Source organism: Ostrinia nubilalis, chromosome 22, assembly GCF_963855985.1.
Source record: "Ostrinia nubilalis chromosome 22, ilOstNubi1.1, whole genome shotgun sequence".
Lineage (NCBI taxonomy): Eukaryota > Metazoa > Arthropoda > Insecta > Lepidoptera > Crambidae > Ostrinia > Ostrinia nubilalis.
The window spans coordinates 7337455-7362580 of NC_087109.1; the positions used below are offsets into that span (position 1 = coordinate 7337455).

Consider the following 25126-nt stretch of genomic DNA (forward strand, 5'->3'; position numbering starts at 1 on the left):
ACGGTTAGTTGTTTGCAAAAAATGTGATAGCTCGCCTATTCGACCACTCAAATCAATCGCATTATTATATTCTATACGGGTCAACATAGGCCTCAAATACTAGCAGAGTAACTGGTAAGAAATACACACTGCATTACAGATTCTCAGCATTAGTAAAACGCGTTAACTGAAAACTTTTCTTAGTACATTACACAAATTTGTGTCAATAATTAACAAAACTGCTGACTTTATACAAGACTCGAAGAGAAGATAGTGCTCTAGAAATAAGTCTTCAAAGTATGATATTTCTTGCCAGGTCGGCAATGCTAAAAAATCTAAATAATTCACCTTATACACTGGTATTAACAATTTTAACACTGGTGTTGTAGACAATACTATAGCTGAAAATATATTTTGTATCTTCACCATGATTTCTCATTACTTTGATCATTCAATGCTTGGGGAACAATTTGGTTTTTCGAACAGTAAATAAATTGATGTATTTATAGAAATTAGTTAAAAGTGCAGGTGTCAGTTGTAGATAATAAACTACTGCCATACAACAATAAACAATTCATTAGAAATCAAACTATATTACCTAAGTTCCTACTATTCGAAAAACCAAGTATTTTTTAACAAGGGCGTGTCACTATATCACAAAAGGAGACCACCCGTTTATCAGTCCGAAGCATTCATTTATACATATACAAAACACTTCATCGATTATCATATACATTACATACAGTACATACAACTAGGATAATATGTTGACGTATCAGATCTAAACGTATACGACACGAATAAAAAATGGAAGTTTATATAAAAACGACGTCACGATAAATATACAATAAGAAACTGAGTGTTTTTGTTTAGAAATTTGTGCTTTTCCTCCTATTACAATAATATATTTCATATTATAATAATATATCTTATGACATAGATAGACATATACCTAAATTAACTACTCTATTACAAAATCTATTCATTCAAATGGTATAAAAGTTTAACTATGTAGTTTTTTTAAGTAACTTTTGTCGATTTTGTAACAAATCTATACTATTGTGTATACGGTGCTTCCAAATTAATAAAATATGTAATGTATTTTCTGCCAATATGTCATTGGATATTTTGGAAAATCCCCGTAACAAGAAAATACAAAGTCAAGATGTATCAAGCTGGTTTTCATGGTACACCGCGAATTGATGTCAACAATATCAAAACATACTATTACGATAAGAAAAAGTTTTATTGAATATGTTCTGCAATAATATCCTTAAATTACATAATATTATATGATAAACCAAATCGGATAAAAAACCGAACTTAATTTGGAAGCACCATATTTACAGTATAATGTATATTTTTCTGACCAGAGTAAACGATATACGAAAACATATGGTTCATATTATTAATCTGTATACATTTTTATAACTTCATATTCAATAGTTTACATGCTCTGGTACACAATCGAACGGTCAAATAAAACTGTAAAATTTTCTATTTTTAGTATCTTTCTGTTCTACTTAGATATCACTGTTTTATAAGTCATAGTTTATTTCACTGATTTAGTGGCAATACCACCTAACTTACATAAAGGTAACATAGGATTTTTTATTCATTTATGACAAAATTCAATTTCACTAAAACTTCATAATGTGAGCTAGGAAGTATTGCTACTTTTCGTTTAGTGATTATAATTTCTGTATAAAATGGTGAAGTTCATTCATAAAACATTATTCGAGTTTATGTCAAATACATTTTAGTTATTCAGAATCTAAGAAACAACAACAGGTTATGAACTGAACAAGAACATCAAAAACAGAACATATTAAGTACTTCACATAGGTACTTAAAAATAACAAAACTTACCGTATGCTTTGAGTATCATCAGCGCTGGCCCTAGTCATGAGGGTAGAACGAGATTGTGTTTAGGCGCCCCTCTGATCAAAACTTTTACATCACCTAACTTAGGGATCTATTAAGTACACACCAATGGTTTGGCGCCCCATGCTATTTGGCGCCTTGAATGGCGCCTCTTCGGTCAACTTTTCACATCAAGTTACATAATTTAATGCTCTAATTGGCGCCCCTTGTCACTTGGCGCCAACTCTTGTTCTACCCCAGGGCCAACGCTGACACCTAAAAAAACATCGGTAAACAAAAACCTACATCGATTACATTCGGCAAGACCGCATTCCCAATCAAAAATATTGCACTAGTTTCACTAAAACATAAATGATATGCAGATTCTTAATCTATGCTGTGAAAAATTAAAGCGAACCTCCACTAGCAAAAATATTTGAATACGCAACCCTAAAAGGGTACAAACTTAAGTAACTTACAAATTAATATTATAACGCAAAATATACAGATGGTTTTGTTTGTATTAAGACTTGCAATGTACGGATAATATTTTGAATATTAAAGTGTGCAACTAAATAGGAAAGATTTTCCATAAATGTATTATTTAACCCATTAGCAGCCGCCACAAAAGTGCGGTTCAAAGGCCATCATTTAATAAATGTTTTATTTCATTTTCTGTTTATGAACCAATTAGTTCATGCTTTTTTATGTCATAAACAGACTTCCTATTTTTTGCATCTTTTCGAAGGCAAAATGTTTTTTAATTACACTAAATTGTTTTACGATTTGGAAGTAGCTGCCATAAATAATAAAAATACTAAATAAAGATTTGGTTTGCATCAATTTGGCATTGTCACTACGTGTCGGTGGTTGACAATACGTCATAGTCACTCAGTCTTAAATAAAATGTGAGCAAAAGAATTGGATAGGGGTTGTAGACAAAGTGACATTCGTTATTGTAACGCTTCGCTAGGGTAAAAACTTGTGTAGCAATAATAGATAATAATATCTCTAAACATTTTACACAGCGCCATCTAGCCCCATATTAAGTTGAATGCGTAAGATGTAGGCGAGTCTGTCGAAACGAAATCGATAATGAATATCACATTGTCTACCCCTGTAAGGTAATAGACAAGCTTTACTTATTAGTGTTGAAATTATAAATTAAAACGTCTTTACTATACATTATGCGATGGAAATAACCTTTTTTTATATTTTATACAATACAGTTTTTAGATAGAAAAATATTTCTTGTCTCATTTCAATTAAATATTTTTTTGAGTTAAGTATGCCATGTTTTAAACAATAAAAACAGGCGTGACGAGCGCCAGATCTAAGACTTGGTGTAGATTGTCTATCGGCGCCCCTTCGGTTTAAATTTTCATATTACATTCTTTAAGGTTTTGACAGTATGCGCCATTTTGGCGCCCCTGCTTTAACTTTCGGCCATACGATAATTTTCTCTGGATATGTATATTCGACATTAATAGAGAAGTTTTTAATATAGACTGGATTGCTTGCATTGTTAATTAACACATATAGCAATACATACTGTTGCACAGAATGATAATATGTATATGCATATAGACATAATCAGCGTTTAGTGCGAGATCGCCTAATAATATCAGTTTAAAACATGATAGGGAAGTATAAATTGACATTTTTGTACACAATGGAAGGAATTGACTAATGGAAGACAAAAAAGGAATAATATGTATAAATACATAATGATAGGCTATTTGACAACGTTTATGATAATAAAATTAATGACATCCGATTAGTATAAAGCTGTTTTATGAAATAAATGTAACTTTTGAATACACGATATTTTTTTAGTTGGCTGTATTGATAATGGCCCGGATTGAGTAACTTCTGATGACGTCACAAACCAGCATCTGTCATATCAATTGCCGCTTGTCATTTGTCTACTGACAGCACGACGCCATATTGCTCAAGCTTCACGATAAAGATTTTTATATAGATAATTTTTATTCGAATAAATAACCTAAAATATCTGTTACAAACCAGTCAAATAGCCTATGATGGAACAATAAATATCAATAAGTTCTTAAAACAATAAAAAGCAAGCATTTCTTTCGAGCGCGAAATACAAAAGAGGCAAGCAAGCTATAAAATAATTGTTATTTGCAAAAAAATACCGTTTTAAAGGTCAATAATGTGGGTTATTATTATGCAAAACCATAGCCACAGGATTAATAAATTACAAACTATACAATAACTATGTTATTCGACTAAAAATGTAACACACTAGACGAATTTCTTTTTATTATGTTACCTTCTTATGCTCGAAACATCTGACAGTTCAGTGTTGCCATCCGCAGTCTAACAATACTTAATTTATATTAAGTTGCCATAAAATGGACATGTCATAGATTATAACGTGTATTATTATGTTATACAGGCAAGTTGGTTATATCTTTGCCTTTTATTCGTGCAATAGTTTTGGTGCGTTCACTAAACTAATAAATATATAGTTTGTGGCCACTCAAAATCGTTACAGCTGGGGACTAGACACAATAAGCGAATATAAAAAATAGCCTAATTCTTCCTATTTACATACGAACGTATATAAGTTCGCATAAACATTTCAAACAATCTTACAACCAACGTTCCAATTTACGTAAAATGAGGTTTAGACTTTTCTATTTTGTCTTTTGAATGAGGCAGTTTAAAAAATTTATAAATATTTCTTCTTTTCCTGTGTACAAAATGTGTGGCGATATTAGGTGTATTTAACATGTAACCATTACCTATGTAAAATTATAATAATTAAAGTGAAACAAAATTGTGATTGCTATACAGGATGTCACACAAAAGGCAGAATGATTTTAAAATAAAAAAAAAAAGTAAGTACATCATTATTAAGGATATCGATATTCGTGATTCGATAATAAAACTTTAATCGATTATTTTAAAAATTTAATTTAGTGTTGCTATCTATAGCTATTGGGTGACCCCTGTATTCGGTTTTATAATAATAATAAATATTAAACAAAAAAAAAATTAACTCCACCTAGCATCACGTTCTAACAGTAAGTCATCACATAGCTCTATGCTGTCATTATTTGTGTCTCGCTCTTACACAGGGCGAGAGAGTAAGGAGGTGGATACATATCCAGTGTCTTTATACGGGCGTGTGTATAGGAGTGACGTTATATAACATGTATTATACTTATGTGGTGTCGTGAGCTATGTGCGCGGGAAATAGTGACCAGTGCGGGCCGGTAGGGGCGGCGGTGTATCCTGGAAAACAATATTATTATTATTCAATACTCATTATTACAATTGTCGGCCGTTTGGTGTAGTGGTTCAGAACGGACTACTATGCCGAGAGGTCCCGGGTTCGATTCCCGGCCGGGCAGAAATTGAAATGATGAATTTTAATTTCTGTGACGGGTCTGGGTGTACTATGTATAATATGTATGTATTTAAAAAAAAAGTATATAAGTAGTATATCCGTTAAGCTAGTACCCATAACACAAGCATATTAATTGCTTACTTTGGGGCTAGATGGCGCTGTGTGAGATTGTCCAAAGATATTTATTTTTTATTTACAATATTATTTTTTCAGTCTGTATACTTCACTGTAACGTGCAAAGTGAGAAAGAAAAAGCAAAATAAATACTTGTATTTTAAAACAATAATCATAAATCTAACTCTCTTTCAAGTTTGTGGTTGATCAAGTAGATATTTTTTTTTTTATAAATATCCTTGGACATTTTACACTGCGCATCTAGTCCCAAACTAAGCAAAGCTTGTACTATGGGTACTAGACAACGGATATAAACATACTTAAATCCTTTTTTTTTTTTGTAAATACATACTTATTATACATAGAAAACACCCAGTCCAATACAAACAAACATGTTCATGCACACAAATGTTTGTACTGTGCGGGAATCGAACCCGCTACCTCCATTTCGAATAGTTGTCCATTTCGAACCACTACACCAAACGGCCGACATATTAAACTTAAATAAATAATTTTATTATGAGTTATGATTATGACTGTCGATTTAGAATTTTCTAGCAACTAGGTTGCCTTACAAAATAAGAAAAAAGTCATAATAATAAATAAAAGAATAAAGCCAACCAAAAATCAAACCAACCTCTAGCAAACTTGCAAAAAAACTTATGATTGTGTTTTAACACTCGGTGCCATGCTCTGAAATAAAAGTCAAACAAAACTTAAAAGTGCGAGGGACAAAAACTTTGGCTAAATATTCTCATAATATCAATAAATAAATAAAAATTACATTACAGAGATCTTCAGACCTTTTACTCAAATCCATTAAAAACTTAAGTTAAACTATCTTTTAGTTTGATTAGCATGGATGGTTTAGGCCTGGTTCAGACACGTGCCCGTTAGCCCCTCGTACTAAGCTAATATGCTTGTGTCACGAGTGGGCTCACCACACAATAGTCTAGACTTAAAGGCGCCGGGTTTCGAACCCGCGTTCCTCGGATGACGGATCGGCCCTTTATGCGCAAATTGTCAAATTCGCAAATTGTCAATCGGTCGCAATCTGCCAAATTCGCAAAATGTCAAATTTGAAAAATGTCAAGTTTTAAAAATGTCTTTATATTACGGTTTTATGGTTTCATATTTAAAAAATCCTTAACATTTTAATGATTTAAAGTTCTGCCTTTACTTGACTTTTATTATTAAACCTCAGAATACGGAACAAACCAGAAACCGTCAACGGGCGTAAATGTGTATTCATATAAAGTACTCCAAATCGCACTACTTTGACTTTAAAGCAATCAGTCAATGGCCGGCGCGCGCATTGTTTACATATCCGTCAGATTGACACTTTATAATTAAATTATGCCGTCTTGTGCCGTTCCAACATGTAAGAATGCTACTGGAATTACGAAGAAAGTGCATGGGATCATGTTTTATCCGTAAGTAGCACATTTCCAATTCATTTTAATTAAATAATAATTTTCAAAAAAAATCACGGTTGTATTTTGTAAGTGTTGCCACAGGTCAACGGAATATTTTACCCTACTTTTTTATATTGAATTACATTTGTCTACTTATAAAAAATTCACGCGTTAATTTTGTTAGCGTTACCACAGAATAATGGAATATTTTCCCCATCCTTTTTGTTTTAATTAGTTTTTAGTGTAATTTCATCCATGACATGACAACCTGATTAATTAAATTATAAGTGCCACTTGTGGTCTAAACTGAATAAATATTTTTGATTTTGATTTGATTTCAATATATTGAATTAATTTATAATATTACTCCCTAATAATGAGGAGATAATAAATTACTATCGTGAATTTCATACTTTCCCATTTATTCAAAAGTAAGGCATTGGTATCAACAGATCAGCAGCAGCAATATTTGTATATTTAATAATAATTTTAAGTAATTAATTATTGCTTACATACTTACTCTGATTTTTTTTCAGGATACACAGCCAGAGTTGCCTCGCAATCAAATTTAAGTATTGGTGATGTTTTTGATTTGGATTCTGTTTTTCACTCCAAGAAAAGTTAAACTAAAAGCACTACTGCGCCGTAAACAAATGTTTTGTTGTCGATATGTTTACATAATAAAGAACCTTAAGTTTCTTTTTTGTTTTACTTGGCATTCTAAAATTTATATTCGACTTTTGTAATTGACTTTTAAATAACATATTATACCTACATAAAATATAGTACATATATTACACTATTTAATAGAAATAAATAATCATCTTACACTTAGTTACTTCGGAGTAAAAATTAAATTCATAGGTAGGTAGGTACTATCTATGCCTATGGCCAGTCATGTCGTCTCGTTCTATCGCAAAGAATCACCATTTGATAAGAGCGAGAGCAAAAACGGAAATGGATAGTTAACACTGGCCGTGTGTACTTATTTCACTTACTTATTTTTTACTTGTTTAACATCTCTTTAAAAAATTACATAATTTTACCCCAAAAATGGGGGTGTCACACGGCGCTAGTAACACTAAAGGGGGTAAAGGGGCGCGGGAGGGGAAGTATTTTGGACACAAGTTGCCGCGTAGAAATGTTATCGAACACTCCTTCTGGTTTGTTCTGTATTCTGAGTATTAAACCTAAACAACTGGACATTTTTAAAACTTGACATTTTGCGAATTCGACAATTTGCGCATTTGACATTTTGCGAATTTGGCAATTCGCGAATTTGGCTGATTGCGATCCCTTGACAATTTGCGAATTTGACAACTTTCACATAAAGGGAATCGGCCAGTCCGTCCCCTTCACCGTTCGGGTATAATGGCATTGCAATTGGTGAGGCACTGAGGCGGTAATCGTGCGATTACGGTTTGATACAAATTTACGAGAACTGTCTAACAACTGCTCGATTATTGATGTGTCTGAACCAGGCCTTATGGAAAATCATCCTGCGAAAAAAGTTTTGTTGATAAATTGCTCTCTGTCAGTTTAGGCTGAATACCTATATCCCAATCAAGTTTGCAAATTACACTCGTAAGCAAAAGACTGTAAAGCCACAGAATAATAATAAGTACTACGTACAGAAGTTTTACTTCGCGAAGGTATTTAAAAAAATGTATGCTCAATGTCATTAACAATATGGTGTAATTTAGCCTGTCTCAAGAGTCAAGCACCATTTTGTTGACAAACGTCAGTGATCGGCACTGCGCCGAAGCTATAGGGCTGACTTCGGTAAAATGATGTGACATAAGGTGCCAAACTGCGGAAAATGGCGGAGGAAATACATGATTTAGTATGAATTATCATGAACAATATTAACTACTTATTTACCTCTCAGTGTCTTGAGGCAACTTAAAAAAGTACATTCTGTGTTTTTATTATTATTTAGGCAGATAAATACTGCACAGTATTTACTTAGTACACCATTTTCTTTATTTTCTTCCATCATACACAAGAATACGCGTGCGTGAGTCAATGTTCGCTCGTATGTGAGGCCTTGTCAAATAGTATCCTGTAGGTGGGCCATCGTGCGTGTTTTGTTTTCGATGTAAACTCGCGGAGATGAACAGGCCTGGTAAAGCTCAAAATGCGTTGTACCTGAACATTGTTGTCGTGTAGGTAGTGTCGAGGCGGCTGCGGCCGCGGCATCGGCTCGTCGCTGTCGTCGTCCTCTTCGAAATCTGTGGGAGTTACTGTTGTCAGACGACCTTATATGAAGGAACTCCTATGTTCCTCTGATTGATTTCCTTGTGGGTCCAATGATAGTTTAACTTTCCCCCAGGACAAACTTGACCTTCACTGGTTGGGTTTTTATTGGCGGTCAATTTATAGATCCTGGCAACACAGGAGTTGAAGCGGTGGGAACGAGAGGTAGGACTAGTCCCGTACCTAAAGATGTAAGCTTCTTAAGATGCCTTTGCACTGCAGTTGTCAGACAGGTCGCATAACTGAGGTGTGGGAGCGGCACAGGAGGATGTTTTTGTGACATCAAAGGTCAGTGAGCCTTTAGATGTGTTAGAGTAGGCGCACACCGTTGATTTTTCGTCGGCCGATAGTTTAGTCGGGCAGTTGATCAGTATGGGCATGTATGGGAGTGCGCACACTACGCCGATTCGATTTGGCCGATTCTTCATACAAATTAAAATCGGGCACAACTATCGGCCAACTAAAAATCAACGGTGTGCGCCTACTCTTACAGACTTGTATGCTCTGTCACGTCATATGTCAGTTATATCACCCTTCCCGTGCCATTCCCTTACCTCAGGCACTGACCCAGTTATGGCTATACCTTTAATTGGGTTTTATTGGCAACCAAGCTATAGATCCTGGCTACACAGGAGTTGCAGCGGTGGGAACGAGTGGTGGGAATAGTGCTATAGAAACTCGTTATTTTACCCTGTCTTCGGCTTGTCACATCCAGCTTCTGTGAGGAGGTGGAAAGCGTCCTAAAAGTCGCTTATGTCATCACAGTCGTGGCAAATATTTGTTACATTACACACTATATCAAAGGCTATTTCATTTGCATACCTACGAGTAAGTTTTAATCTCCAATTAGTTGTTACGTAGGTGTAGTTTCTCTAAAAACAACCTACTTTGGTTAATATTCTAAAACATCTATTTTTTTTAACTAAATACATGCACTTTCCCTTCCTATAACGTTATGTAATGCCACGATAATTATAATTTCCATGTATTTATGATGTAATGGTAGAAAAACAGCAAATAGTAAACATGCTATGCGACCACAGTATCATGCTGATAATAATGAAAGAATAAAAACATTAATGATCCCTGCAAATTAATAATGATTGTAATTTATTAATTTGTAGAGCTTTTTCATGCTGACAAGAAGTAGTTTGTCATTTATGTTAATTAGCATGAGTTTTGATTAACATTATGAAGTTTCTTCACTAAATAGGTATACGTGGTATACGGACTTCTGTGTGTCTGTTCTGTCGCTTTCAGACCGATTGATTTAGTTAGAGAAAAGTTTTATAGTAGAGTTTTACTAAATGTTGCACGCGCCTTTATTTCTAAGGCTTCTTGAATTGTACCTACAAATTACTAACATTCCCGTTAACTCTGCGTGGTTTCACCACAACGAACAATCAGTCAGTTTGAGCAAAAAGACAAAAACAAAAGATAGGTAGACTTGCGACTAGAACTCTTGCTTGCTGTTGAAATCGTGATCTATGATTTATATATATATTTATAAATGTTAGTGTGTATCTTTAGGGACTATAATGTGGTAGCAAACTCAATAAATTATTTTTGATACTTTACATGTTAGTGTGAATACTTTAGTGGCTCTATTGCTGTGACAAACTTAATTTTAGTTTTGATACTTTATATGTTAGTGTGAATGCTTTAGGGTCTATAATGCTGTGGCAAACTTACCTCTCTGTTTCCTAGGTTCACCCTTCACCGTGTCTTCTGTGTCGGACCCTTCTGGAAAACATTTATTTACTTAAAACATCTACGAAAATGTGCATCGAACGTCAATTTTGAACATAAACTGTTTTTTCACGAATTCAACGAAAACCAAGTAGAAATTTCGACGAAATAATAGTTATAGAAATAATAATAACGCAAAACAGTAGTGCAGTGTTTGATCTAAAAATGATTGGAAAAATAAATAAAAAATTATAAAGTTAGGGTCTTTCTTTGTGATAGGTATTGTTATTTTACATGTTGTGTAATCTTTTTACGTGGGTTATGTGACAAGATATGTAATAAAAACGTTTCAGTGACGTGTCAAATGTAGATAATTTAAAAATAAACAAAGAAAGGTGTAAACAATGTGTGTACAATCAGTAAAGTGACATAAACAATACACATTAAGGTTGAAATTGTCATGCGCAATACAATAAACGTGCCATGCTGAAGTATTTGAAAAATGATCGAAATTCGTTGGGGAAAATAAATTCGTGATAATATTTTTAATTACGTCGTGTACATTTTATGGTTTTTCATATTTTAAGATGTAAATTAGCCAACATAATTAATTTACAATACAGCTGGAAATAATAACAATATGCAGTTTATATAAAATTAAGTTTAAGTGTTTTTAGACTAAGTTATGTCCCTATTGTTAAATATCTAAAATGTTCACTGTTGTTAGTGCTTATATTTTTCTATAGTGGGAATCATGCTTAGTTGCTATGCAATTAATACCTAGTTCTTCAAATATTCTGTAAACCATACCATTATTTGACAAACTTTTCTATTTAAGCTTTCTATATTTTTGTCTATGGACACTATTTGACAGCTGTCATCATTGAGTGAAAAATACTGGCGTTTAAAATTAGTTCTTTTTATCAGTGATTTATGAAGCTTTTTAAAAATCGTTTAATGTATAGGTCGCACAGCAAGAGTTGAGGCGTCAACACAAGCATGATGTATAATATACATACATCGTCGATATATCTGTATACGCTTATCGCGCTGACGTCTGGCGTATTCTGGCTGATTTGTGTTCTGTATTCAAATATTACACCAGTGTGAGAATGGGTGCGTTGAAAGAAACCGCTTATAAGCAAAATGGCGATCTCTACGGCGAGGACACGTTTGCTAGTGAATTCAATTCAATAGTGAATTAGTGACATGTTTCATATTTTTTTTAGAAGAGACAGCGCTTCTTACCGCTTGACGGTGGCTTATAAGCGCTTCCAAGTGGTATTTTCCGCCAAACGCATCCAATATGTTTGCCTCAACTTTCGTTGCGCGACATATACTTAGCGTTGTACTCGTATCTTACTTATACAGGGTGTTTGGTAAATGGGTACATGAGCCGACACTAGCCCATGTTAACATATGCATATAAATGGTATGGTGAAGTCAGAAATTTGATATCATCATTTTATTTTTTTTAATTTTCATACAAAATAAATTTTATAAAATCCGATTTGTATGAAAATTAAAATAATTAAAATCAAGATATAGATTTTCTGACTTCACCATACCATTTATATGCCCATGTTAACATGGGCTAGTGTCGGCTCATATACCCATTTACCTAACACCCTGTATTGTTGTACTAACCTGAATTGAGCTCTCTAACTAGCGTGGACATGGCATTGGTGACAGAATCCGCCGCGTAAAGCAGGTCGCTTCGAAGGCTTCGGTTGTCTATGCCCACTGGAAGATAAAGTTTTATGATTAGGTTAAATAACACTAGTTTTTGCTTGCAGCTTCGTTTACGTTTTGGACAAACATAGATTACTATCTTCTACTATTTTCATGTATACTATTAGGGTTTCAAAAGATGAAATATGGATGATGAGGAGAAGTTACAACGCTGTGATATTTTAAAAAGTCTTATGAAGTAAAGACCTAATTAATATGTAATTACTTACTTGTTGTCGGTCTTTGGTTTTGATGAAAACTTCTACTTTCACCTCCCATACTCTCCACACCTAGAAATAGTTTTTTGTTATTATAAAAAAACCTATAAAAATATACAGATCGGCGTCAAGAGTCCCCTAATTCTAATGTTTATTAATTAGGGTGGGTGTACCAGTAACAAACCGAATAAGCGACATTTTAAAAGTAATTTTGATATTGTGACTCAATTGTTACAACAATCATTGCAAAAAAAGAATTAAATACTCCTTGTCTATCATAGAATCAAGTAGCTTATTCCAATTTTCTTAATAGCTGTAAGGTTGACCAGATCGTACCATGTCGTGTTTGTCGCTTTTATTTACGACTAATGATTGGTAGAAGTACGGCAGTGCTACCAAAAGTAACAAAAGTGGCGGGAAATTCGACAGATTGTTAATATTTTGATGTGAAATTAGAAATGGTGTACTACTGGTTCCTGGTGTGGGACTGGTGCACCCACCCTACTAAAATTGTTCATCATTTGGATCTTAAGACAAAGTAATAAGATTCACAATAACGGCAGGCGTGGTCCCGAAATCTTTTAACAGATAGATATTATACCTCATCTTTTGTTGCCTTATCATAAGACCCAAAATTCATGAAAGGTTTTAGATGACGCATAACAAACGCTCTAAGACTCATTAACAGCTGGTCAAAGGGTTACATTGATCATACCATTTCAACCGCCTCTGTGGTCTAGTGTAAGTCTAGTATAGTAAGACCACCTGCTTCAGATCCAGAGGTCCAGGATTAGATTCCCAATGGGGGCAGATTTTTCTGTTCGGTTTAGTTGCCGCCTGGCTAGCTACCACTGGCAGTTAGAGGTAAGATAGTTCTGTGGTTGAGAATTCCGGGTAATGAAGCTTAACAATGAGGGTTTTTGCGATTGAAAAATCCGCCAGATGGCAATACGTAGACGCGAGGTCCAAATGCTGCATGATTGGTTATATTTGACATGACATTGACAGATATGTCAAAATCCACCAATCACGCAGCAGTCAGACCCTGCATCCACGTCCCGCCATCTGGCGGACTTTTCAATCGCGAAAACCCTCATTGCTCTAAAATTTAGGGATGATGACTGGGTAATGAAATCGAAATTCTATTTAGTCCGTCAGACAGATAAATAAAAAAATTTTGGAGACATTTTTTTTTCATAATCGAATAATTACAGTATTATATTGAGTTGAAATGTCGCGTGACGTCACTTTAGAGTAAAAATTATACTCAAGCGTGACGTATCGCGCCATTTGAACTCGATGTAGCACTGTTATTATTTAATTATGAAAGAAAATAAAAAATATGAGTCTAATATTTTCTATAATATTACAATGAAAGGTAGGGTACATGTCTTACCAAGGCTGTGCGTCATGTCGATCCGCTCTCTTTCCCCTAGCGAAGGAGTTTGAGGCGCGCTGCGGACTGTCCCTCGGGTACTCGACTCTCTGTTGGCAAATGTATACGTTATTCTTTATCAAAACTGGATTAACTTGGCTTGTATAATTTACTTAATTACAGTCTTAAGACATACAAACAGCATGTTAAATACGACGAACCTATGCGATCCGAAAGAGGAATATGGGACCATAAAACATGAAAACACCCTATCCATGCTATGTACCAAGTGTGAAAGATGAAAACCAACGAAGAAAAGTGTTTACAAACAGTAGTTGTATTGTATTTGAGTAGCAGAATAACTCCCATTTCTCAGGGAACTGGCTTTTTTCCATTGCCACAAATTCCGTTGTAGCTTTTCTAAGCATTTCGCGTTGTGGACGTTTTACAGAGACCACAAAACGTTATGAGCTATCATCGCTCATTTCTGGCTTTGTGCGTAAAAAAATTTTACTGATTGACTTTGTGAGTCACTCATCACGAAATCTCAGAAACTACAAGTGCTAGGAGTCTCAAATTTTGCATGGGGGTTCCTTTTAGAACGTAGGTGCTCACTAAGACGGGATTTTGTAAAATTCAACCCCTAAGGGGGTAAAACGGGATCCACGCGTACGAAGTCGCGGGCGGCCGCTAGTTACACATATAAGAATAATACTAAAGGGCTAATGTTACCTTTCTGGTGCACTTGGTTGCGCCTGCGCACCCGGCAACGGCGGGCTTTTGGTCGAGCGCGGGGACGAGTTGGGCGTCGACCGCGGCGACGACTGCTGCGTCTGTCAAGCAAAAATACACCCTATTTAATACACAGAAACATTCAAAATTTAAGGACTAACTAGACTACGGCTTGGGTATCGACCTAGTGCATGATTGCTGTGTCTGTCAAGCAAAAATAAGACCCTATTTAATACATAGAAACATTCAAAATTTAAGGACTAACTAGACTACGGCTTGAGTATCGACCTAGTGTATGATTGCTGTGTCTGTCAAGCGAAAAAGACCCTATTTAATACACAGAAACATTCAAAATTGAAGGACTAACTAGACCATTGGTTCCCAAAGTGGGGGGCGCAAAGACCTTTAAAGGGGGGCGTGGGCCATCTGTAAGAAACCTGCGACCGCTGAGAGAACGCATTCCAGGCTGCTCGATACGACCAATAAATCATCTTGACTGTAGGAGGGGGGACTCGGATTTTTTTGTATGGTTGAAAGGGGGCGCGTCTGAAATAAGTTTGGGAACCAATCACACTAGACTATGGCTTGGGCTTCGACCTAGTGCATGATTGGTGTGTCTGTCAAGCAAAAATACCTACACTATAAGTAACAAAACACAGAAACTTTTTTTAAGGACTCACTAAACTACGGCTTCGAATTTCGCTATGTCAAATGTGAGTCGAATCGAGAGTGCGTCGTTATACAGTTAAAGAAATGGTCTTATTTATTTATTTAACAACAATCTTAGCTCTAACATTACAGGTTACCCCAATGCGATAGAGTAGATTAATTAGTACATAATTAAACAATTAAAATTGCCGCTATGGCTATTGGCTCTGTGCACGATTACAGCGCCAACTAGCGTCCACAACTTTGTGGGCTCTGTCACATTGACATTTAGGTCGTATATTTGTGAAAAAATATCGAAATGAAAACATAACAAATATTTTCAACTAATAAATTGTTGTGATACCACGATTTGGGTGGAAAAAAGGTTTTGAAATCATTTTGGTCATTCAAATCAAATGAGGTAAGTCCAAAAAGTGTGTTTAATTTTGATTGTGTCAGGGTTTGTTTACTTCATTTATAATTGTAGTTTTACAGTAAAACAAAAAGAAAAAGCTACTTTAACGGTTTCATTATATAACAGTAAATATATTTAAATGTTCCTGTATCGCTAGTAATAAATTAAATATCGTTTTCAGATCGAAATGAGTATTGTTTTGAAGACCGGGTTTGTGAGTTTTACAATATCAAATTCCAACCACAAACCGTATTTTAAGGAAAGTTGTTGGTATTGGCTGGATAAGTCCGAGATGTAGAAGAATTGAGGCGTCTAGTTTCAAATCCCGCTAAAACGATTTTGATAAGATTTCGAGAAATTGAAAAAAACCGCTTATCCATATAGCTTTGGCCTTAGGCAAAAAAAAATATGATACGAATTATTATTGTCATCTGGCAATACTAACAGTAATTGCTATTTATCTTTAAATTAAATATAATTTGAATTATAATGAAAACTATTTTCATTTTGGCGTATTTTGTTACGAACATTCGATTTTAATGGGATTTGAAACGGACATGTTGTATTTTAGCGGGATTTGATAAGAGCAAATTATGAAGCAACCACGTTATAAAAAAATCTCCATACTGATTTCGCAGTCACGTGACCAAAATACCGTGCTACCATTGGTCAATCAACTTTTAGAGGGTTTTGAAAGAAACGGACGGCGTTTTAGCGGAGTTTGTAACACAAACCTAATTTTAAGTGCTAGTTTAGTAGTCTTTTAGTGTATTTTGATCGAAAATGATTGAACAGTATGATGAGAAAATTGCAGTAGCATCATTTAGAGATATAAACAGAAATTAGTTGCAGGAGCGTTTTAGCGGGTTTTGAAACTAGACGACTCAATTAAGAACAAAACAAGGGCAGAGTTCAATAATTCACGCTCTCATCATAAGGCAAACATCTGTGCACAACAACTACTGTGACTCATTTTTGTACTACCACGTTGTATAGTCTAGTTATTTCCAAATTGTAAACGGCTATTAAACCAGCCCTATCGAAATACAGTCCACTCTTTTATTTAAGTTCCCAGTAGGACCCTTTTCATGCGATTAGTTAATGATATTAAAATGTATTATGTAAAATCGCTTTGCCATTGACAGATAAATCTGATGACAGAGCTTACATTATTTCCACTTTTGACCACCATGAGCGCTGCGATCGATTATGTTACCCCCACCTAGTACTTCGCACCCAGCGAATAACATAAAATAAATAATGTAACTTTTGTAAATTCAGCCAAAGAACAGCTGAAAATGTCAACGGTTCTAGCTACTAAGTACATTAAGTGTACGCAACGTTCTGATAATTGGCGCCTCTTTTAGCATATTGGTTCTTTCATTCGGAATCTATCATATATCGGAATCTGCCCGCATCCACATTCTTCCCGCGACCTTCACCAGATCGTCAGTCCACCTAGTGAGAGGACCGCTCACACTACGTCTTCCGGCCCGTGGTCATACATATGTTACGTTTTGGCATATCCTTAAGTTGTGATAAGATTTTCCGTAGAAACTTTCATTCCCTTAACATATTTTTATACATAAGTACTAGCGACAAATTTAAATGAAGATCGTTATAGGCCTTAGTGACATACATATTTTATAAACACGTGCCACACGTGTCCCTAAACAATTTACGTGAAATATCAGTACATAAAATGCACTACAAAAATATTTTGATGGTCCAAAATATGGTCATAAATGACATTATTACTAGTCAAGTACATAGGTGGCATATTTAAGAATATGTAAATTACTATAAATACTTATAAACTTATGCTATAGGTATAAAGCACTTCAGTCCTTTGGCTTTTGTAGAAGCATATTCAGGAAGCATTTATCATATCATGTAAGTTTAAAATAGAATAAAATTTTAATAACTTCAAACTGTCTCTGTTGTGGTGTAATTAACAGAAAGTTTTTTTTTTTCAATTAATTTGAAATTAATTGTACCTACTTTCATACAGTTTTAAAGTATGTATGTTGTAAATCATAAAAGTATTTAGACCCAAATGTTTTGAATAACCAATCAGATTTCATTCAGTCAATTTCATGAATTCATTTCAAAAACGTTTCTCCACTCGGCTCCGCCTTGGTGGAAACTGGAAAACGGGCCTTAACATTCTAGAATCTGTTATTATAGATTTCTTATCTTGATTGCTGTGCTAAGTTAAATTCTCAAAAGGTACGAAAAGGGTAAGCACTGGGAAGAACAACCTGTAACAGAAGCCCATGTAAAATATATAGACTAAGAGCTAGTGAACGCCAGACCTACGTTATTTTATAAAGGCTGAAAGTTTGTCAGCGCATGCTCCCAACATAGCTAAGAACCATGGCCAAACATGAAGTTTGGGTCATGGTGGCTTTGGCAGACAGACGGTACTAAAGGTGTGTAAAATACCAACTTAATTACGTCAAAGTATAAAGGCTGATTTTTTGATATTTAGTTGTACTTACCTTCCATCATCAGCTCATCAACATGAGATGATGATTTACAGACTCAAATACTTGAGTAACTTAAGAAAAAGTACAAAAAACAATATTTATAGTGCCTCGTGTTCTCACTTTCAGCCACCCTAAAAGCTGTCTGGCAAGGCGAAGGAACCATCAGAAGTGTTTGGCTGATGAGGAAACTTCATCAAATGATAGTTCAAATATTTTATGTGAATGTCAGCTTTTATAGTATGACGTAAGTAGGACTACATTTTCATGAACTTTAAGGTGTCTGGCTAAGGGCTGCCACCATGGTAGGTGTCTGTCAATTAATGACGTCATTTCTAATAACATTTTGAAGGAAATATCAAAAAATCAGCCTTTATACTTTGACGTAATTAAGTTGGTATTTTACACACCTTTAGTACCGTCTGTCTGCCAAAGCCACCATGACCCAAACTTCATGTTTGGCCATGGTTCTTAGCTATGTTGGGAGCATGCACTGACAAACTTTCAGCCTTTATAAAATAACGTAGGTCTGGCGTTCACTAGCTCTTAGTCTAATAGGCTTGTTTTGAAAACAATAGTACGGAATTCCCCTAACAGTGGCAAGAAACGCATGGTTTTTCTGACATTCAAATACGTACTCTATGACTTGATGTAAAAGCTGAATATTGTATTCAGTTAAACACAAGTCAGGAATGTTTTTACACGGTTCTTATTCTACATTATAATGTAGAAGTGTTCTTGGGATACTTTTAGTATAATATAGACGGCACATTCGAAGGTGGTGGGCATATTCATAAGTTCTACACTGTTTACAAGCCACGTTTGTTGTTGCCATCATATTCCTTTAGTGTAATAATATAAAGAAGCGAAAAGGAACTGCAGCACATAACTGTATCTAAAATAGTGAATTGGGACAATATGTAAGTGTTTCCTTTAACACTACATTGGCAAAATCACTGCAGCAATAAATCCGCGGGATAGAGTGGATAGAGTTCATAAAAAAGTTTATTTAGTTCAAAACAGTTCATCGGAAAATGCAAATTAGTTTTTTGAACCAAAATCTTGAGTCATTACTCTAAAGTAGAACTCAGGATATAAGTGCTCGTATTCTGTGAAAACTTCGTTGGAAAGAGTTTCAAAAAACTTCATTTTTTAACCGACCATAAAAAAGGAGGAGGTTGTCAATTCAAGTGTACCTATGTTTTTTTTTGTATATATGTTACCCCAGAACTCCGTCATTCATGAACCGATTTTAATTTTTTTTTGTTCGATAGGGTATACTCTCGAGGTGGTCCCATTTGTCACCACGTCAGGGTCTGATGATGGGATCCTAAGGAAATCGATGGCAACCCTAAAATTTTATAGGCACGTTATATCGTTTTTCATATTTTTTCTTAATTACAGACTCAAAATGAGGTTCGCAATGACTCTATTGCTGGTGGGCGTGACATTGGCGGTGACTTGGGCGGAGTCGAGTGAGAGTGACAGCAGCTGGGAGTATTCATTTGAAAGTGACGAGGGTCTATGGGCGGAAAGTGACCAGAGTGCGAGCCTGGAGAAGGTCGATCATTTGTGCCTGTTAAAAGAAATCACTAATTTGATCGGCTGTTTCAAGAATGGTAAGGCTTCAATATAGTACGAGTATACAGGGTGATTTTGTTATCAATATCCAAATTTTTAGAAGCGACTCAGAATCAGTAACTTAAACTACTTAGTACGTAAAGACAACATTTTTTTTTTCATATTTAATTATTTTAATCCGCTACGCGCGGTTTCAACATTGGCTCATGTGGATAATTTGCTTCGTTCATAGAATAACCTCCTCCTTTTTTGAAGTCGGTTAAAAATATGGACACACAGTTTTACAAAGCTTAATAGATATAATGGTGGGCGAAAATAAGCTTTAACCTTTAAAAATTAAGATATGGGCACCCGCGAATAAGATTTTCAATATTTTTTTTCGCGAAAAATACCACGATTAGGAATAATTAAGATAAAGTTGTATTTTTAAATTGTTCTATTGAGCTCATTAAAAAAAATGGATAGGTACTGATATAACAAAATCACCCTGTAGGTACTTATGTTCTAGTGGGAGACCGAGAGGTGAGTAGTAACAAAGGAGAGTTGTAACTGTGTCGAGTTTTGGAAACCTATTAACTATTAGACCCAGAATACACGGTGAAACGCAATTGCAACGAAACTGCAACTTCTAGTTACTTTTGAGTTGCATTTCAAACCGGTTTCAAACTGGTCGCGTCATGTGTGGTCTCTCAACGGAAACTTAGATGCAACTCAAAAGTAACTAGAAGTTGCAGTTTCGTTGCAATTGCGTTTCACCGTGTGTTCTGGGCCTTAGCGAATTCGTGACAGCGCGCATTTGTTAGCTCGAGACTTGAGCTAAAAACGCGCACTGTTACGAGCTCTATAGTCATTTAAGTTCGAAAAAATCGACAATGGCACAGCTCTCCTCTATTACAATTTATCGCGGTCTCCCCTATGGATTAGTATATTTTAATCAATCCTGTCACCCCTAGAAGTGAAAGCCTCAAGATTGGTCATCTACCATTATTCAATTACATGATTAATTATTTAATTTATGCCAAACCAGTTTGACCAGAGGTTGGCGAGTGTGGGCAAAGTCCTCTATTTACCTAATGATTGAACTCTAACCCCCTTACTAATTACTACTAACTAAAAAGTTACACGCTCGTTGAACAGTGTTTTAAAGTGACATTTAGTATGGAAATGTCATTTTAAAAGAGTGTTCAACAACTGTGTAACTTTTTATTAGTAAGGGGGTAACATTACAATATAATGATAATTTTGATGCATTTCAGGTATAAGCATAAGTACTGTAAGGTGCGTGATCGAAACGGTACCTGCAATAGTGAAGTGTTTCTCAAATGCAAGAATAGCCCTGGATTATTATGACGATTTGTGGTCTTGGGCTGCGTCTTACGAGTCGCAGTGGCCGTACTACCTCGAGGACCTGTGGTCTCGGGACGATATTCTTCGATCATACAGCAAATCGCCATAATTTAATTAATCACCCAGTAGTTTATCATCAATGAAAACTTAACGGATGTTTGTACTTAAATAAAATGATTGGTCAATAAGTTATTGAATTTTATTTCATTCTTAGATTATTCGAAACTAGGTACTTTTTCATAGAAAAGGACAGTCGAAAACAGCATGAACCTATATTTTAGTGTTGAAAAATTACACAAATACTTTATTTTATTGGGGTAAACAAACAGTGACAAACGAGAAATTATACAAATAAGTATACATTACAATAGTAAGTGTCCATTTGTCACCAACACCGTTTACCACAGATTTATTAAACAAAATCATTACACATTATGAAATGTGTATGAACACATACTTATTAATTTTATTATTCCTCGAAGGATCCAACCAAAAGGCCTTTTAACAATGGTTTTGGTGTTGCATGCACATCACAGTAGTTTAATTTAAATAAAGATATCGCCAAAGAAGATTGATATGAAAGTGAACTGGCTGTATTAAAATTGATATGAAATCTATGTACCTATAGTATATTTTTGCCCGCGGCTTCACGTTTGATGGGAAAAAGAAAAGAGCTGTTTTTAGGATTTTCCCGGATATTATTCGAATTTTTCTCGCCGTAAAAACCATCATTGGACTTGAAGGAATATTTAAAAAAAAAGAATTTGTAAAATTTGTCCAGGCGTTGTTGAATTATGCGCTTATCAACACATTTTGCGATTAATTGTTATATTATAGAAAAAAAAATATTTCCTCCTCCTTCCAACTACCCTATTGGAATGATCCAAATGCGGACAAAAAAACGTAACCGAGGTTCAAGTATAGGTAATTCTGTGGTAATATAAGTTCAGTATTTAGACTAGGCCCGATTATAATTTGTACCTATGCAGACTGTGTGTGTGCGCACTTTTATACATGTCCATGTTACGGGCAGTGTGTATAATCCGGCATTCTATACAACCACTGGTCAATGTATAGAATGCCAAAAATTTTCAGTTATTGTACCAAATATTATTAATTTATACTCTGACTAGGTATTCTACACAATACCAAACGCGCAGCCGGCAATGTGTGTAAAAGATGATAGCAGGGAAAGGAGAGACGAGCGGGCGGGCTGTTTCTACTTAGCGCTCGGCGGCCGCTAGTGCCCGTTTTCACCATCAATCCCTAATTTTTACGTGACCCTTATGAAAACAAAATTCCTGTTGTGTTGTGATAGGGGTCACTTAAAAACTAGGGATTGATGGTGAAAACGGGCATAAGTCCTGTATCCCTTTTGCTACACCCTAACCGTACCTACTTACATAAATACGATCAATACAGGCCAAAATCTGTTTACTTTACACATTGCCGGTGGGCCAGCTGGTATTCTATACAATGCCTAGGAATTACATACACTGATTAGGTAAAGTAAGATAAGTATTTATAGAAAAATAATATTTATAACATTTCGTACATTGCTTACGCGCCCCAAGCATTCTACACATTGACTAGGGATTGTATAGAATTCGTAAATTGGGGGTGCAGGACTAAATTATACAGGTCATGATTACCAGCCCGACCCAACTATCCACCAAATAAAAGTCGGTGGTCTGCGCAGGCTTACACTATTTACAGCAGCTATGACTACGCTTCAGTTTGAATGAAATTTTACATACCTCAAATGAAATAGGTAATAACAAAACCAATGCGAGTCAAAACGTCCAGTGGGAAATCACTTGAGGCAACGGAAATATCACCAAACATGTTAATCCACAATGGTCATAGGCAAGTATAGTTGTTGCGATTCGCGAAGGCGAGACAGCTTTACATGAGTGGTGGCTCGCTACTGTTCGTTTTACAAGTTTTGGTAGACATTACACTATCGTTATGTGTATGTATACGTACGCACACAAGTAAAGCTCACTCGCCTTCGTGAGTTGCAAGAACTAGGCGAGGAAATGCAGCACGACGGTGTCAGTGCGGTGTCGCACTGCCTATTCGAGTCGATAGTTCGATCCCCGTCCGCTGGACTGTAGTGGTGAACCCACTCCTAAAACAAGCATAATACAGGGAGGAATTTTGATATGCCACCTGGAGGGAAAGTACTCTTAATATTGTAGATAGAAAATTTTACTCAAATAAAACATTCCTTTATTTTTGAAAAGAAATAGAACCGCATTCAAAGAGTTCCAAATATTTGCTTGCCACACCCGAAAATCGAACCAACTAAAATCTGTTAAATATTACACCCTGTATTTTTATTGCATCGATCTTTAAGTAAGGGTTAATTATAAGGATGAAATCTCTTTAACAAACTTAATAAATGAAATGAAAAGAAAACCATGAAATCTTAAATTATTTTGATTATTTACAGAAAAGTTTATGGTATGGTGGTGAATTCTCGAAAAAAAAAATCGGAAATCTTTGAATGCAGTTTTCTTTCTTTCCAAAAATAAAGGAATGTTTTCTTTGAGTAAATTGTTCTATCTATAATATTAAGAGTACTTTCCCTCTAGGTGGCATTACAAAATTCCATCCTGTATAACAAGAGGGGTTAACAGGACTAATATTAATTTGTACGAAACATATTACTAACCGTCCGACGCATTGACGTCTCTGAGGGATTACCACCCCGAAGAACCAACCTACATCATCACCAATGCTAACGAGGACAGTGGTTTGCATATACTACCGCTGGAGATGAATCTTGTGCGATACATGCAATAGTTTGCTCGTAACCCACACCCTACTCACTATTTAAATAAGTTACTTGTTGTCTAAACTCTGTTTTATTTAACTAAATATCTAACTGAAATCTAAATTCTATTGTAACAGGGCCTAAAGCCTTACGTTTATAAACGTTACATTGGCAAAACTCATACATAGTAGGGAATTTAGTGCAATGATTTGTATGGAGTACTCCACTTTGGTATAGAAGGCTCATTTTTGCAACAGTGGTTCTTTGGGTGCTCCTGAGTGGATTTCCGTCGGTAGACATCGGGAGCCCCCCCTGTGGTAGCAGGGGGAGGGGGGGCAAGTTTCTTTCCGCCGCGCTTCACTTTAAGGCCCATATCTTCAAAACTATGGGTATTAGGGCAAGTGTGGTATCATTTTCAGATAGTTAAAGGATGGCGAATTCATTTCTAGAACAAACTTTTTACCTTTTCATACAAAAAAATAGAAATATTGAGCAAAATTCACAAAAACCAAAAAGTATTTTTTTAAATAAATGTCGTTTACTTTTAAACCACTGGAGATAATCTAATAAAAAAAATATGACTTGAAAGCTACATTTATCAGGATTATAAATATACAGGGTGTCCCAAAAACAATGGATAACCCTGTAACCATCGATAGGCATCTCCATGGTCTCCCTAACGTCCAATTTTGACCCCAGTAAAAATATCACCGTTTTAAAGATTTTTAAGTTTTTGTGCATTTTTAGAAAATTCCCACCTGCGATTACTTTTTCTCATGCCATTTCTACAAATGAGGATACTTTTCAATCTAGTTTTTTTCCTTATCACAAGGGATAGTTGGGCTATCAAAAGAAAAGATTAAAGTTCAACAAACTAGTTTAAAAGTATGAAAATTTTAAGAAATTGCAGAGAAGAAGGAAAAATTAATTCATTGTCTTGCACTTTTGATCAGCCATCGTGTAAAAAAAATGTAGGGAGACCATCGTGCCCATTATCTTAAAAACTTCCTTGGTTAATTGAGATTCTAAAAAGGTATCACAAGCCTATGTATTCTGTATTATTTTTATCTTATGGCTACTTGAATAGCAACTAGTATGAAAACTGCAAAAATGAGTTTT

The 25126-nt window shown here is 35.2% G+C and overlaps 2 long non-coding RNA genes across 2 annotated transcripts; both read left to right on the forward strand.

The window, feature by feature from the left end:
* The first annotated feature begins 6529 nt into the window (after positions 1-6529).
* Positions 6530-7449, forward strand: LOC135082681 (uncharacterized). Its single transcript, XR_010259444.1, has 2 exons — positions 6530-6768; positions 7287-7449. It is a non-coding gene; the product is annotated as an uncharacterized LOC135082681 (long non-coding RNA).
* An 11635-nt stretch (positions 7450-19084) lies between these two features.
* On the forward strand, positions 19085-21416 carry LOC135082951 (uncharacterized). The gene is made up of 3 exons (XR_010259531.1): positions 19085-19220; positions 19705-19919; positions 21138-21416. It is a non-coding gene; the product is annotated as an uncharacterized LOC135082951 (long non-coding RNA).
* Positions 21417-25126: the final 3710 nt, after the last annotated feature.